The following is a 13,784-nucleotide window of genomic DNA, read 5'->3' on the forward strand; positions in this document are numbered from 1 at the left end:
TTCTTCCTATTATAGGAAAGACTCTAAAAAATGTGTATGACAAACTGCCTTGGTATGATCTTGTACCTTAGAGACAGCCAACTTTTTTCTGTTGTGAATTTTTCTTTCCCACTTGGTATGAAGCCAGCCTTTTGGCATTCTTGCAGTATTTTCTTTACTTGCTTCACCTAAAGTTTAGTTAGAGATAATTTTCTTCACTCACAGAGCTTGTTAAATTTTGCCCTTAGGGTTTTTGTCTTTCATCCCACAAAATCCCCAAGCAGGTGATACTAATAAAGCTTTGTGAAGTATATTTGACTATTTTATCCAATGTTATGTAGAAATAATTTTGCTTAATCTCACAGAGCCCATATCAGTTACTTGCCATTGGTATGGCCCCTTCTATTAACTCCTTACGACTGACTCTGAAATGGTGGGCTTGAAATCAAAGTGCAAGAATGGGCCACTTGGGAATTGTCAGAACATACTGAATCATGGCAACCCTACAGTGACAACAAATTGATTCCCAGTGCAGTATTAATATGCAGCTACTCACATACGTAAACTATGCTCTACTGATACAAGTTATTATTTTCTGTCTAATTCAAACGGCGTTATACTAGCTTTGGGCCAAGAACAATTAGGAACCTCATAAAGTTTCATTGGTTCTTTTGTGTTCTCTTCCCTGGAAATTTTATTGGGAAATTATAAAATTTCCCTGTTACTGGAAATTTTACTCTAGAAAAAAATAATCTGACATGGCAGCATACATGTCTTGCAAGAATGGAATATCTTAGGTTTTATAAAATATATTCAACATTTCTGACTGGTTATTTGCATGGCTAATTCACACTCATGAATGTTGAGGAGGAGGTCCATTCTACAGAACCTTAGCTAGCCAGAAATGTTACCTACATGATGTTTGTGCATATCTATGAGCTCTTCATAGGTATGGTGTCTTTGCTTCCTTTTTTGCCTTCTATCTAAAATCCTCTTCTCAATCTGTTTTAGTGTTGGACTCATTTGTAGATTTGTGTTTCTTCCTCAAGTATCTCAGATTTTTGTTCCAAAAACAGAAATTGTGTTTGAGTTGCATTTACTTCAGACTCCCCTTCATGAGTCTTTTGTTTCTTTCAGCTTAACATCTGAAGTTCTCTTTCACCTCTTCAGAAGCCATATTAGTTCAGATCAACAGTTTGTGTTAGCCTATTATCCCCGTCACTAGTAGCAAATGCCTAGAGAAGAATAAAACAGGGCAAAACCTTAGTGATGTTTTCCCAGACTACCCTCTCATCAACCAAGAGTATTGTGAACACTAAATAATTTCCAGTTCACCTACAATTTACTTATTTATTTTTATACATGCAACTGGAAATACAAACTTATTTTAAGGAGCAACATTTAATTTAGTTCCCTTTCTTCCATTTCGGACATCCTACTTGCATGAGGAAAGTTCCATAGACATAGTCACCATTAAATTCAAACCAAGATAGCATAAGGGTAGGAGATGAGTGTTTAAGAACTAATGCCTTTATCTTACCAAAGTGTGCACTGAGATTGATCTTTAACATCTTAAAATTCTATGGCACATGTTGAATTATGACTCAGTAATGACATTTGAACTATCCATACACTGCAAGCTTGAAGTCCACAACAAAGAGAAGTTAAATATAATGAAAATAGAAACAAACAAACAAAAAAACCTTGGTGTCCAAGAGGTTCCCATTTCATATTGTAATGTGTAGTAATCAGTCAAGAAAACTAATGAAGAGAATGACACAGCAAGACCGGTGGGTATTTTGGTTAGTTCCTGGTACAACTAAGGAAACCACAAAACCACATCAATCCCTAGTCTGCTCAACCAGTTACGACAGAAAACATTTCTGGTTTTGTTTCTAGAACTCTAAACCACAAGAATAAAGCAGGTTTAGCTTATTCTCAGTAATGAACCTAGATCACTTTCAGAACTTTATTGACATTTAAAACTAGTGTCTCAGTGCGGTGCTTGGGTGTGACATGAAGCAAGCCATACAAGCACTGGTATTGCGTATGCCACATAAACTGTAAAAACTTGATTCTTACTATTTGCCACTTCTAGATAGAATAAAATTAATTCTGATTCCTGCAAGAATCAACACATCTTCTAGCCATATTTTATGTCACAGTACAAAGGGAAAAGACAGTTGTCAGTGTATCAAGGTTTATTTTCAACTGTTCTACAAGTTCTATAAGTAATGCATAATACAAGTTGGGAAAAAAGATTTTTCTCTGTTGTTGGCAGTTCTTAAGTAATTCTGTGGAGTGGGACAGATGACTACTGATCTAGAGACAATGTTGTTTTCTTTCCTTAAAGTCTATACCATGACCTTATGCCTATGCTTCTTACCCAGCAGTACCTGTATGCAGCAGATACTGACTGCTAATGGGACAGATGCATGCTTGGTCGTATGCCAGCCAGGTACCTGAGGGATCTCAGATTTCATGGTTATGTCCAGCCATGCCCCTGTATGGAAGTGCTGACCCAGACGGGGTCCCCACAGCTTTTTTAGCAGTAGTCACAAAGCCTTCTCAAAGCAGCTGTGCAAGGATCATAGAGCAGGGTGGATATGCTCCATCTCTCAGAGAACTATAGAGTAAAACCAAAGCTGACCCATTTAGAAAGTTAGCCTTATGCTGGTATTGGTGACAGACAATCCCTCCACGTTCAGCTATATCAGCTTCTGGGTATGCAACAGCAGAGCCAGTAAACAGCTGCAGCACAGCCAGGAATCCAGGAACATAGCTGGAAATGTTTTTTTGCGTCTAAAATCCTCACAAGTATAATTAAATCTTTCTGTAGATTGAAAGCTGAAGAATGGCATTTTAATTTGATGCAGATCATAGTCAAAAGGCTCCTCGTTGTAAGTACAGAAGTACTTTAAATCAATTGCTGAAGTCTTCAAGCTCGAAATAACCTAGAAGCACCTCTGTATTTGACATCTGTAACAAAATAAATGCCTGGTTAGAATTCTTCCTACTTCAAATCCCAACAGTTCTTCTTTTTCCATCTGCCTACAAAAGTAAAGGTTATCTAGAAATTAGCTCATAGATTATTGTATACAAACAGTAATTTGTTGACCAAATCCTGGTCAGGAATTGGGATTTTTTTCTCAATTTATGAATCTCGTAATAACATAGTAAGGAGAGCAAATATATACTAATGTGCCAGATAACCATATGCGGCAACCAGTGTTTTTTCATGTATTCACGATTCAGTAAAAAGAAACATGAGGAAAACTAACATTACTTATGATAGCCAAATCCAGAAAGAAACAAAAGAATATCAGAAAGATTTAATAATGGTAGGTGACTAACGCTGAATTATCTAGGTCCTTCAACTTTTCCTAAGCATTATTAAGCATATGGTACAGCACAATAATTCAGTTCTGAAATTTGTTTGTTTATTTAGCAAGGGATTGCCTAAAATGGTGTCAATCTGCACAAGTCTATGCCCTGTTTAAAAATACTCAAAGCTATTTCTCCATTTGGGTGTGATTCCCAGGGAAGCAAATAGACCTCATATGGCAGTCCAGCTATCCTATCACACTCACCTCTTAAACTGTTTTTTCTTGAGGACTGCTTGGTGAGAAATATTTTTCAATTATGTTAATCATCAATAGAGTAGATAATATCCTAATACATTCACTGGTGAAGAAAGCAAACATTTAAATCCCTGTATCAGAGCTTTGCAGGGTACAAATGATGAAAATGTGTTAATCCTTCTTCTTCCTTACAGAAGCATTCAAATAGTCTTCTGTTGACAAAACAACATCTTCCAAAGAACAAAGACAACTTTGGAAGACGAAAGAATAGCCTTCCTAGTCTAACTGTCTAACTAGAAATTATAATTGAGTAGTATATGCTAAATTAAAAAGGAAAAGAAAATCATTCTCCTTTCTGGGCAGTTTTTAATAAAGAAAGACCTTTTAGCAAGCTGCCTTTATAGTATGTTCTAACTGAGTATTAAAATCTACCATATAGATCGTAATCTATGGAATTGTTTTGGCTAAGTGCCCTTACACTACTAACATTAATGGTTGAGTCCTTAACCGTTAAACTTTTAATATTGCTGTCAATATGTTATTTAAAAATAAATCTAAAAATCACCAAGGAAAAACATTAATACCACTAAATGCCCTAAACATACTCAAAAGCATTGTTCCTGAAATATTGACCTACACAAAACTGAAATTAGGCTTATTCTCAATTATTTTTTACATTTTGAAGACCTTATGCGTATTTTTATGAACTAAAAATAAACCCATTTGAGGTTACGAGTGTAGTTTTTTGTTTGCTTCCCCCCCCCCCCAATCAAGCAGAATTGATGATTTAGTAAGCATGTGAACTTATTTCTGAGCTCCCTTGTTAGAAACAGTTCTGGAACTCTGTGATGAGGGATGCCATTCAAGAAACATGTGATAGGCATTTAGCTTTCTAAAATGTGCAGCATGTGAGATGAACCAAGGCGCAGTAATTGCAATGCTTCCCAGGCCTTTTCATTTGAAGACTTCCAATGCCTGTTGTGGCAAATCTCAGCTTGGCAGTTTTCCACTTCTGCTGGAATAGCTGCCTCATCTCTCTTCATTGGACATGCTTCCTTCCCTTTATTTCTACTTTAAGCCTGGCTCTGAAGCTGCCCAGATTTACTTTTTTTACCCTATTGCCTATGCTATTTATATTCATAGGTCCATGCTATTTACTTACATAGGTCTCTGCTGTGTATTTCTTGACAGGGAAAAATAACACCTTTGGGAACAAAGACTTTAGCATGTCTTTGCTTTAGACTGCATGATGCTAGACTTCTAGATCTCTTGTCTATGAGGGGAAGGCACTCAACTGCAAATGTCCTAGCACGTCTGTCCCATGCCATGGTGAAGCACTCATTGGCAGAACCCTGGGCTGTTGCACGTGGCTCTCAGCGTGGCAGAACTCTATGTGCCCCCCTTGGTCTCAGAGGATAATAAAGTCTTGTCATGCTTCCTGCAGCTCTATCTGCTACTTTGTAGGAAGGGAACCTCAGAGGATAGCTGACCCACAGCCACAGGATGTACATGCTCTCCCTTCCTCAGGATATCAGCAAGCATAGATTTTCCAGATATCTTCCTCTTTACAGGCTCTTCTCTCAGTTTCCCTCCTCAGGAACATGATAGCAGCGAAAGCTGTGCAGATGCCAGAAAATGTAGCTGATGCAGAAACAGTGAAATAAATGAAAACATATTCTAGATTTCCACATTCCCATTTTGTTGCCACTCTTGAGCTTTTTTTTTTTTTTGTTTTCTGTTTGACTTCCCCTTTCTTGTGTGTGCCTTTCCCTCCTAATTAGGGTCTTTTTTGACATCTACAGTTATTGCTGTTCCTCTGTTTTACATAAATTACCGATGCCTCACCATTTACCTAAAATGGTGCGTGACACTTCCTTCCATAATCTGTTACTGGTTTTGAATGCTGACCCTCATCTTCTTCATTAGGTGATCCTTTGTCTTCTTAGTCCACTTCCTAGAATCACTTTTCCTGGCACAGCCATTTACTTAGCATATCCATTTTAGTTCTCAGATAAATCTATTTAGATGTTAATAAGCCTCACTCCTCCTATCACCCCATTCAGAAATGCACAGTGTATTTTTCAGTGCCAATGGGTGTCTCAAAAGAAATTAACCCATTGACTTAAGATAATACAAAATTAAATTACTAACTGGGTTACTCTTCATGTTCTATAAAAAGAATGCACAACTCTTTCTTTCATGCTCAGTATCCTTGCACCCCATTAGCATTATTCAGCATCCCAGAGATGTTTGGAAAGAGATTGTGCCTGTAGCCTCCTACTCAGACGTAAAGGTATTTAATTGAATTCAATCTCTCTCATCAGATATCAGCTGTGCATTGCATAATGCTTAGCAAGCTTCTTGCACAGCTCAACACAGTTATCGCATGGCTATCATGGAATGGGTTGGAATTACATTTCTCATCTCCCCAGCCAATTTATTGCACTATATAGGAGAGTTTCTAATCTCAGTTATAGTAAAACCAATTATAACACTCTGGATATTTGTCAGAACAAGATCAGATTCCGCCTCATTCTTATCTATTTTGTGCTTTTGTCCTCCTCATTTCCTTTTTATTATGAAACTTTGTGACGTAATCAGAACTGGTTATAAATGATATATTTTTGCTAATGTGTTTTATATTTGGAAACTTCTCTTCAAAGCAGTTAGTTCTTATTAACTGGGCATGCAGACTTTTGTTCTAGGTGTTCTGAATACCCACATTGTTAGCCACAAAAGCCTGGCTAAATTTTGTTAAATTGTAGACATCTTAAATTCCTTTTATTAACACAAATATCCAATTCTAAAATCCACTGAGCCATAAGCAGCATGCTTTAACAAGTTGCTCTGGTTTGGGGTCTGTGGATTTTATACACACACACACTTCTTTGCTGTATCTTCTGCATGACTGACTAGCGCAAAAAAGAAACACAAATGATTGTTTTTCCAACAACTCCTAGAAAGCATATTTTCTATATAAGCACATCTATCATGCAACTTACTGATTGTTTAGTAACGTAAATTTACTTTCTTCCAAAAAGTGGGATAACTTGACTCAAGTCGCTAAGGGTGTAAGTCACTGGGAGAAACATTGTCAACATTTTGGTCAACAAATCCAGCTTGCAGACATTCTGATGCTCTTGAAAACCTCTCCTTCCCAAGGCATTCCCCAGGCCTCCCCAACAGTTACGTCCCCCCATCTCTTACTTTGAAAGCGTGTTTGTTGTTAAATAAATTGCCTTTTAAATAAGATTTCTGAACAGCGTTCATTTTCTCTTGTCAGTTAGCAATAAAAGTAGAATTAGAATGGAATTAGCTCAGTTGTAAGATTTTCACCTTGTTTTTTAACCTAGCCTTTTCATGAAGGAAGCTATTAATGGCAATCTGATTAATGGAATACATGGAATGCTTCCCCTCCACCCCCCAGTTTCCAAGAATTGTTTGAGTTTTGGTTTCCAAAATAAAAAGTGGCTGCAGCAATTCACACTTTTGTTTGCTTTCACACATAGAGTAGCCTGAAATCAAGCTAACCCCAATCTTCCCAAATTAGACCAAGCATTACTGTCATTTACAACCTAAAACTCAACATGAATGAAGCAGGAAGCAGAAAATAAACTACCTAATAATTCTAAGTGACTAATCTGTTTGCTTTAGCCTACTATACCCACCCACTTTCCTTATTTTTCATTTGCTTCCACCTTTTATACAATTTATGACATGAACACATGCAAGTCTACCTATTACATCCAGGGTTCACAGTTTTCCCAGTACTTCCGTGCAAAACAGCACAACACAGCTAGAACAGACTGTTACATTCGGCCTCCCAATTAACTTTGAACATGTGATGGGTCTGGCTAAATCAGTGAGCAGTTCTAAAATCATATTTTTCCATATGAGAGGGTACTTTGCAAAGATAGCAGGGAGGAAGATTCTTCAAGAGATAAACATAGGTATCTCAAACCTTCAAAGAATGATGTTATCCTAGATGAAAAGATCTTATGGTGGTCTGTTTAGTGTAATACCTCTTTCTGGAGCCTGTTGTGGAACATACTATTTTACTCCTACAATACTCGGGGAGCAAAATCACAGTTCTTTCTCAGAAATGAAAAACTGAGTAGCAGCCATTACAATGTAATGCTGCAATGTTCAAGCTACTCAGAGAGCCCCAGGGGCTCGGTGCCTTGGGGAGTGGTGCAGCTGGGCTCCCAGGCACGAGTGGGAATCTGTGATTCTTGTCTCAGTGGGCAAAGTAGAAAGAAGTAGCAATGTGTATTGAAAATGAAAATAGTTTCCCTTGAGAAGCAGGGTCCTTGTTTAGGCTGGTCAAATATTTGCTATCAAAGCTGTTCTTTAGTGCAGGCTACTTTCAGAAGTACTTTTTTTTCTTAAAATGTATCTCTTACCTTTGGAAAAGTGAGTTTTCATTACTAAAAAAAAAAAAAAAAGTCTCTTGCAGGCACAGGAGGTTTCAAGTAAAAACTGAAAACCATCCAAAACTTTCTCTGTGAAAATAAAGGCCTTTTTTGTTCATGTTTAGTCCTCGCCTCTTTTACCAGTCCGGAGCCAGTCTTAGAGTTATTAACAAATAGAAACCTTTGTTAGGAATTAGTTCTGGTCGAAAATATGTCACAAGAGCCTGCCTACAGGCAGAGGCTATCTAATAAATATTTTCCTTCTCATTTTTTGTTATTTTATTCTTCTATCACTTCGCAGTGGAGTTCTCATCTATTGAGCAAATAGTTGGAACACTGAACAAATATTGAATAAATAGTTTTTATTACTTGAAAACAGATCATGAGCTTTACATCTTCACCTACATGAACTTCAGTTTCCCATGAAAAAATTAACCATGCACTAGCTCCTATTATTATTTTTACTGTTTTTATTTATTATATGTTCCGTTATAGTGCCTCAGAGACCCATCGTGATGAGTAAACAAAATAAAGAGAGAATCCTGCTTCAGAGTTTGTGATCTTCACAGGACTTTGCAGGCTGAAGTGAACAAGCTGCTCCACACTCCGTACCTTTGAGATCCAAGCCAGCTCCAAGCTAGAAGGGAGCAGAATCATGAACTCAAGTCAGTAAATACGGCTGAAAGGCAGCATATACTCTTGCAGCAACAACCCTGACTTAGTACATCTACCTGCAGCCTTCTCACTACACCTTTCAGGTAGTCTCATAGCTGTCCATGAGAGACAATATAGGCATACCTTGGGTATAAAAAATGAGCCAGTAGACAAATACATAAAGACAGCTGATAAACAAGAGAAAATAAGTCAGCCTTGACAGCCAAGTTACTATCCAGTTTCTGGAGGCACTACAGTTACAGGTAAGTTGATAGAAGCCATTTCAGAAAACGATTTTTTTTTCTGTGGATGTCTACAGTAAGGTCTCACTCAGTGTTTGGAGAAGCTTAAGAGTGTATAAATCTGTTTCCTTGAAAATTAACCAGTTATGTGAGGGAGACCAGAATTTGGTCAATAGCAGTCTTCATTTTAGGGGAGTCAAGGATTCTAGGCATGACAGCAGATCCCATGGAGAATCAGTGGAGGAGAGCCATGATCAAAGCAATAGGTTGGCAGAATGACCCTTGCGGCAGCTTTCTATATGTACAGGGTGAGGAAAACTGCATTTGTTGAAGCTGGAGAAGAGGATTTGGCAGTGATTGGGAAGTGAGATAATCAGACTTGACCAGTGAGTTTTAGCAATGAGTTTAGAGTATCTTAGACTTGTTTGGAAAAACAGAGTGAACTTCAGGCAGCACTGGCTCTGGCTCACCTGCCTGGTTAAATCAGATATATAAATGTTTTGCATCATGGGAATGCTACAAAACAGCCAAAGCAGCCTTTTTCTTTTCTGCAACACACTTCAGCTGGGTTTCATATATTACAGAAAGGAAATAACTTACTTAGCATTTGAGAAAAAAATACAGCAGATTAAGTACCTAGTTTTTGGGGGAGGTTGCATGTTTTGGGTTGTTCTAGTATCACACGAATGAAAAATCTAATGAGCCTGGGCTTTGTTTGGTTTTGGTCGGTTGTTTTGTTTACCCCCAGGCAAATCTCCTATGGATGTCAGTGAGACTTTTTGGGTAAAAAGATTTCAAGATTTAACCTGTGCTACATTGTCAAATAAGATGCAAATGGTTCTGTTGTGCTATCCATAGCAATCAAGTATGTTTCAAGCATAATTTGGGAAGGAAGGTATACAAAAGTTCTCTATATGTCTTTGTAAGTATGAAGCAAATTAAATTGTTTAGATATATTTATGGTATGTATTTGATGGATAGAACACAAAGGTACTTCTAGATATTGCATGTTTTTACATTCTAGATATAGAATGTTTTTAAAGCTTGATTTAAGAAATAATGCTCTAATAACTGCTGCCCTTAATAAACCTGCATTTAATGCTTTTTAAATACTTCCATTGATACAGTTAATTTAAAATGAAAGGTATGTATACGCATATATGTAACATATAAATTAGCTTTTAAACATTCACTTTAATGCTTAAAGTAGAATATTTTTAGGCACTACTGTACAAATTAGAACTTATTTTTAGATGTAGAAGTTTCAATGTAATGCCATTAAACCAACCCCTGTCTCAGTCTACCCATCTCCTCAGTCCCCTTCAATTATGAAGCCACAACAGAAACATTCAGATCTAGTTTTTAATTTCCTTAACTTCTCTGGCTGAAATCAGTGAAGAAGTGAAAGACAGGACCTGATCTGCAACGTGCTGTGGGCAATACCATTGGAATTTTTCATGATACCAACACCAGTAAAAAGGCTGGGCATTGACACTACTATGTTATTACTACTAAGTCTTTTGGACAAGGGATCTTGTTTAAGACTTTAAGAAAAAAGCAAGATTTTCTTTGCTGCTCTAAAAAACTAGAAGAACTTCTGTCATACTTTAGTGAAAAAAAACAGATCCAAGACATCTGAGGCGGCTAACGCCAGAGAATTAAAGCAGAACACAAGATATGTTCTGCAGACAGCATACAAATAGCACCTAGCAATTTTGGTATGATATACCTTTAGAATGGTAGTACTACTACAATGTCAGTATAGTACCCAATAGTACTTGTAGCTTCAGCTGTATGACAAGTTTACAATTAATAATTTACTGTATTAATTTAGTGGGAAACGACTGGGACTACCCAAAGGGTGTTTATAGAAATAAAGAATGGAGAGACCCAAAGAAGTCCTAAGCGGGATCAGTTCTGCCTAGAACACTCGTAAGAGAGCTTAAAAGTTCTTGAAAACTTCCAACAGTAAAGATGCCACTGTCTCCCTAGACAATTCATTTTTTTTCTCCACAATCTGTATATGTTGGAAAGCTTTCCATAGCATGTAATCTAAGTCTGCCTTCCTGTTTTAAGCACATTACAATATCCACTAAGAAAAGGGCAAAAAATAAAGAGTGTATCACTTTCCTCAAATTAGCAAACTATTGTATACTTAAGAACACTTATTAAGTCTCCCCTGAGTCTATCCTCACCAGACTTAGTAACCCATATCAGTCTGCTGTTCAAACTCATGTTCTGTAAGCAAAAATAAAGAAATTTTTCTCTTGCTGGCAATCCTTATACACTTTTAAGGTGAGGTATCAAAATGTATTCTATCTTGGAAAACATTTACAAGGAATAAGGACTATGACCAGCAAGAAATAAAGTATCCTACTAAAATATAATAGTAAAAAAATCTGTACTGTGTATGAAATAAGGAGCTATGCTAATGCATAGTAACATAAAATGAGTTTAGACAAGCCTTCCTTTAAGCAGTTTGAAAATTCTTATCACTATATGGAAATGAATGTAATTTCCATATGCAAATTCTTTTATTAGAAAGGCTTCATTCTTCATTCTGTAATTGGCTTTGGCCGCCAAGCAACATGCTAACAATGAATTTCATCTCCTTTTATAGCACATCTGCTAGTAGTGGATGACAGTCAATTGGCAGAACTGATAGCCCACGCACTGGCACAAAATCAACTTATTTTCCCCTTGATTTCATTCATTTCCTGCCAGTTGAAAATCACAGCCTCCCAAAAATGGTATCAATTCATACTGTCCCTCAGAAGAGAGTGGCATTAGCGTAGTTTAAGAAGATGAAAGTATTTTGAAGTGAACTAATAGGATTTGTTAGAAAATGGATGAACATATTACTTAGTAAATCTGGGAATTTTCTGCCCTTTAAATAAGGATATATCTACTGATATGTAACTCTACACAATTCAAATGCAAAACTTGCATAACGAACAAACTGTTTCAGAAACAGGACGGACAGTTCAATCTATCTTCCCACCCCTAAGGTAACATGAGAAAATCACATGGAAAGTAAGAAAGTAATCGGTGAGAACCAACATGGCTTCACTATGAGAGAATTGTGTCTGACAAATTTGGTGGCCTTCTGAGATGGGGAATCAGCATTGGTGGATAAGGGAACAGCAACTGATGTTGCAACTAGACTTGTGCAAAGCCTTTGACACTATCCCACATGACATGCTTACCTCTAAACTGGAGAGGCATGGATTTAATTGATGAACCACTTGGTGGATAAGGAATTGGCTGGATGGCCGCACTCCAATTGTTGTGTCAACAGCTCAATGTCCAAGTGGAGACCAGCGACAAATGGTATTCCTCAGGGGTTGGTATTAGGACCAGCACTTTTCAACATCTTTGCTGGCGAAATGGACGACGAGATTGAGTGCACCCTCAGCAGATTTTCTTACTAAGGAGACCCAACGTGTCCAAGACATCCCCATTCCCTCACAACTGCAAGCACTGTTATTCTCCATTCCCTGGGGCACTGAAGCGAACTGTTTTTGTGCTGCCCTAACACAGGCATTTTCAGCCAGACACAGGCAATGCGCCAAGTTGCCTATACTAGCACTAGCACTTCATCTCTGCCAAGACAAGGAATTCCCAGGTAGTTCCATTATCACTGAAGTCCATGCTGTTGAAGGTCATTCTTACTTTCCTCTCTAACTCTTAACAGAGCACTGAGTTTTGCAACAAGTGTGAAACAGTTGCTTAATTGAACTTGTACTCTAAAAAGCCAGATGTGAATTGCACTGAGCGCATTTGAGACTATTGGAGAATACTTTTTTCTTGAACAAAAGTTGCCTAACAAGACAGAGTTCCACAACTGTCAGTAAAATTAAAACATTTAAGGAAATACAGACTAAAAAACCCCTGTGGACCTAGCTTATATCTGTGCAAACATCTAGCAATATTTCCTTTTTCTTTCTAAAAGGCATTTTCCTTTCTGCAGATAAATTTGGTGCTCTGTGTTCAATGTTCAGGTAAAAACTTGTGACAGATTTTCTTTTTCTTTTTTATTTATTTATGAGAATATGATTTATATGAGAAGCGTCAAACTAGATACAGTTGTATAGCAAAAATATGGAAAAAAATCTAGGTTTCCTTGGAAACAAGCACATTATACAGCTAGCAGCAATGATGACAAGATGTTTACTTCAAAAAAATTAAGTTCATTAGAAAATCAACATATATCTAGTGCTACTCAAGATTTCTGCATGTAGTATTCATAAAAATAATCTAATTTTAAAAGATTTGTAATACAATGAACACTGAAAAAAAAGCTACTGCTCTTTTTGTTTTAAAACTTGACTGGTATTTCTTTGCCAATGTTCTTTTAGTGCTCATAGTATTCACAGATACCACTTTGTTGTTCTCAAATTAGCGTATTCTATGTTGACAGAACAGTTTAGAAATAATGTTTTACTTCAAATGTTTTATTTCTCTGTAGAATAAGGTGTCAATCACCCTGATGGACTCCAAGGTGTGATAAAGAAGCCCTCACTGTATATTTCTTCACCACCTTCTGCAACACGTGTATGTGACCAATTACTACCGGCATGACAATGCAGTTCATTGGAAGATAAGTTGAAATAGAAGTTCTCTATCAATATTTGTTTTGCTTCTGTTAACATCAAACTTAACAAGTTTGCAAGTTTTGCCTTTGATGAGTCTGTATGCCCTGAAACACTGGAGCCATATATGGAGAAGCCATACTGGTATCTTTACAACATACCAAGTGGTGCCTTCCCTTCCCCAGCATCTGACTGAGGTCATGGTCTGGAATGTGCAAGGTCTTTTCTTTGGTGTCAGTCAGAATATCAATATATAGCTTTTTTTTTCCTGGTATCTGTTCTCAGGCTTTTTTTTTGCACATTTGTACCAGTACTTATAATTCA

The sequence above is a fragment of the Pezoporus occidentalis genome, unplaced genomic scaffold (genome assembly GCF_034315485.1).
Source record: "Pezoporus occidentalis ecotype Australia unplaced genomic scaffold, CSIRO_AGI_Poc_V1 ctg88, whole genome shotgun sequence".
Taxonomy (NCBI): Eukaryota; Metazoa; Chordata; class Aves; order Psittaciformes; family Psittacidae; genus Pezoporus; species Pezoporus occidentalis.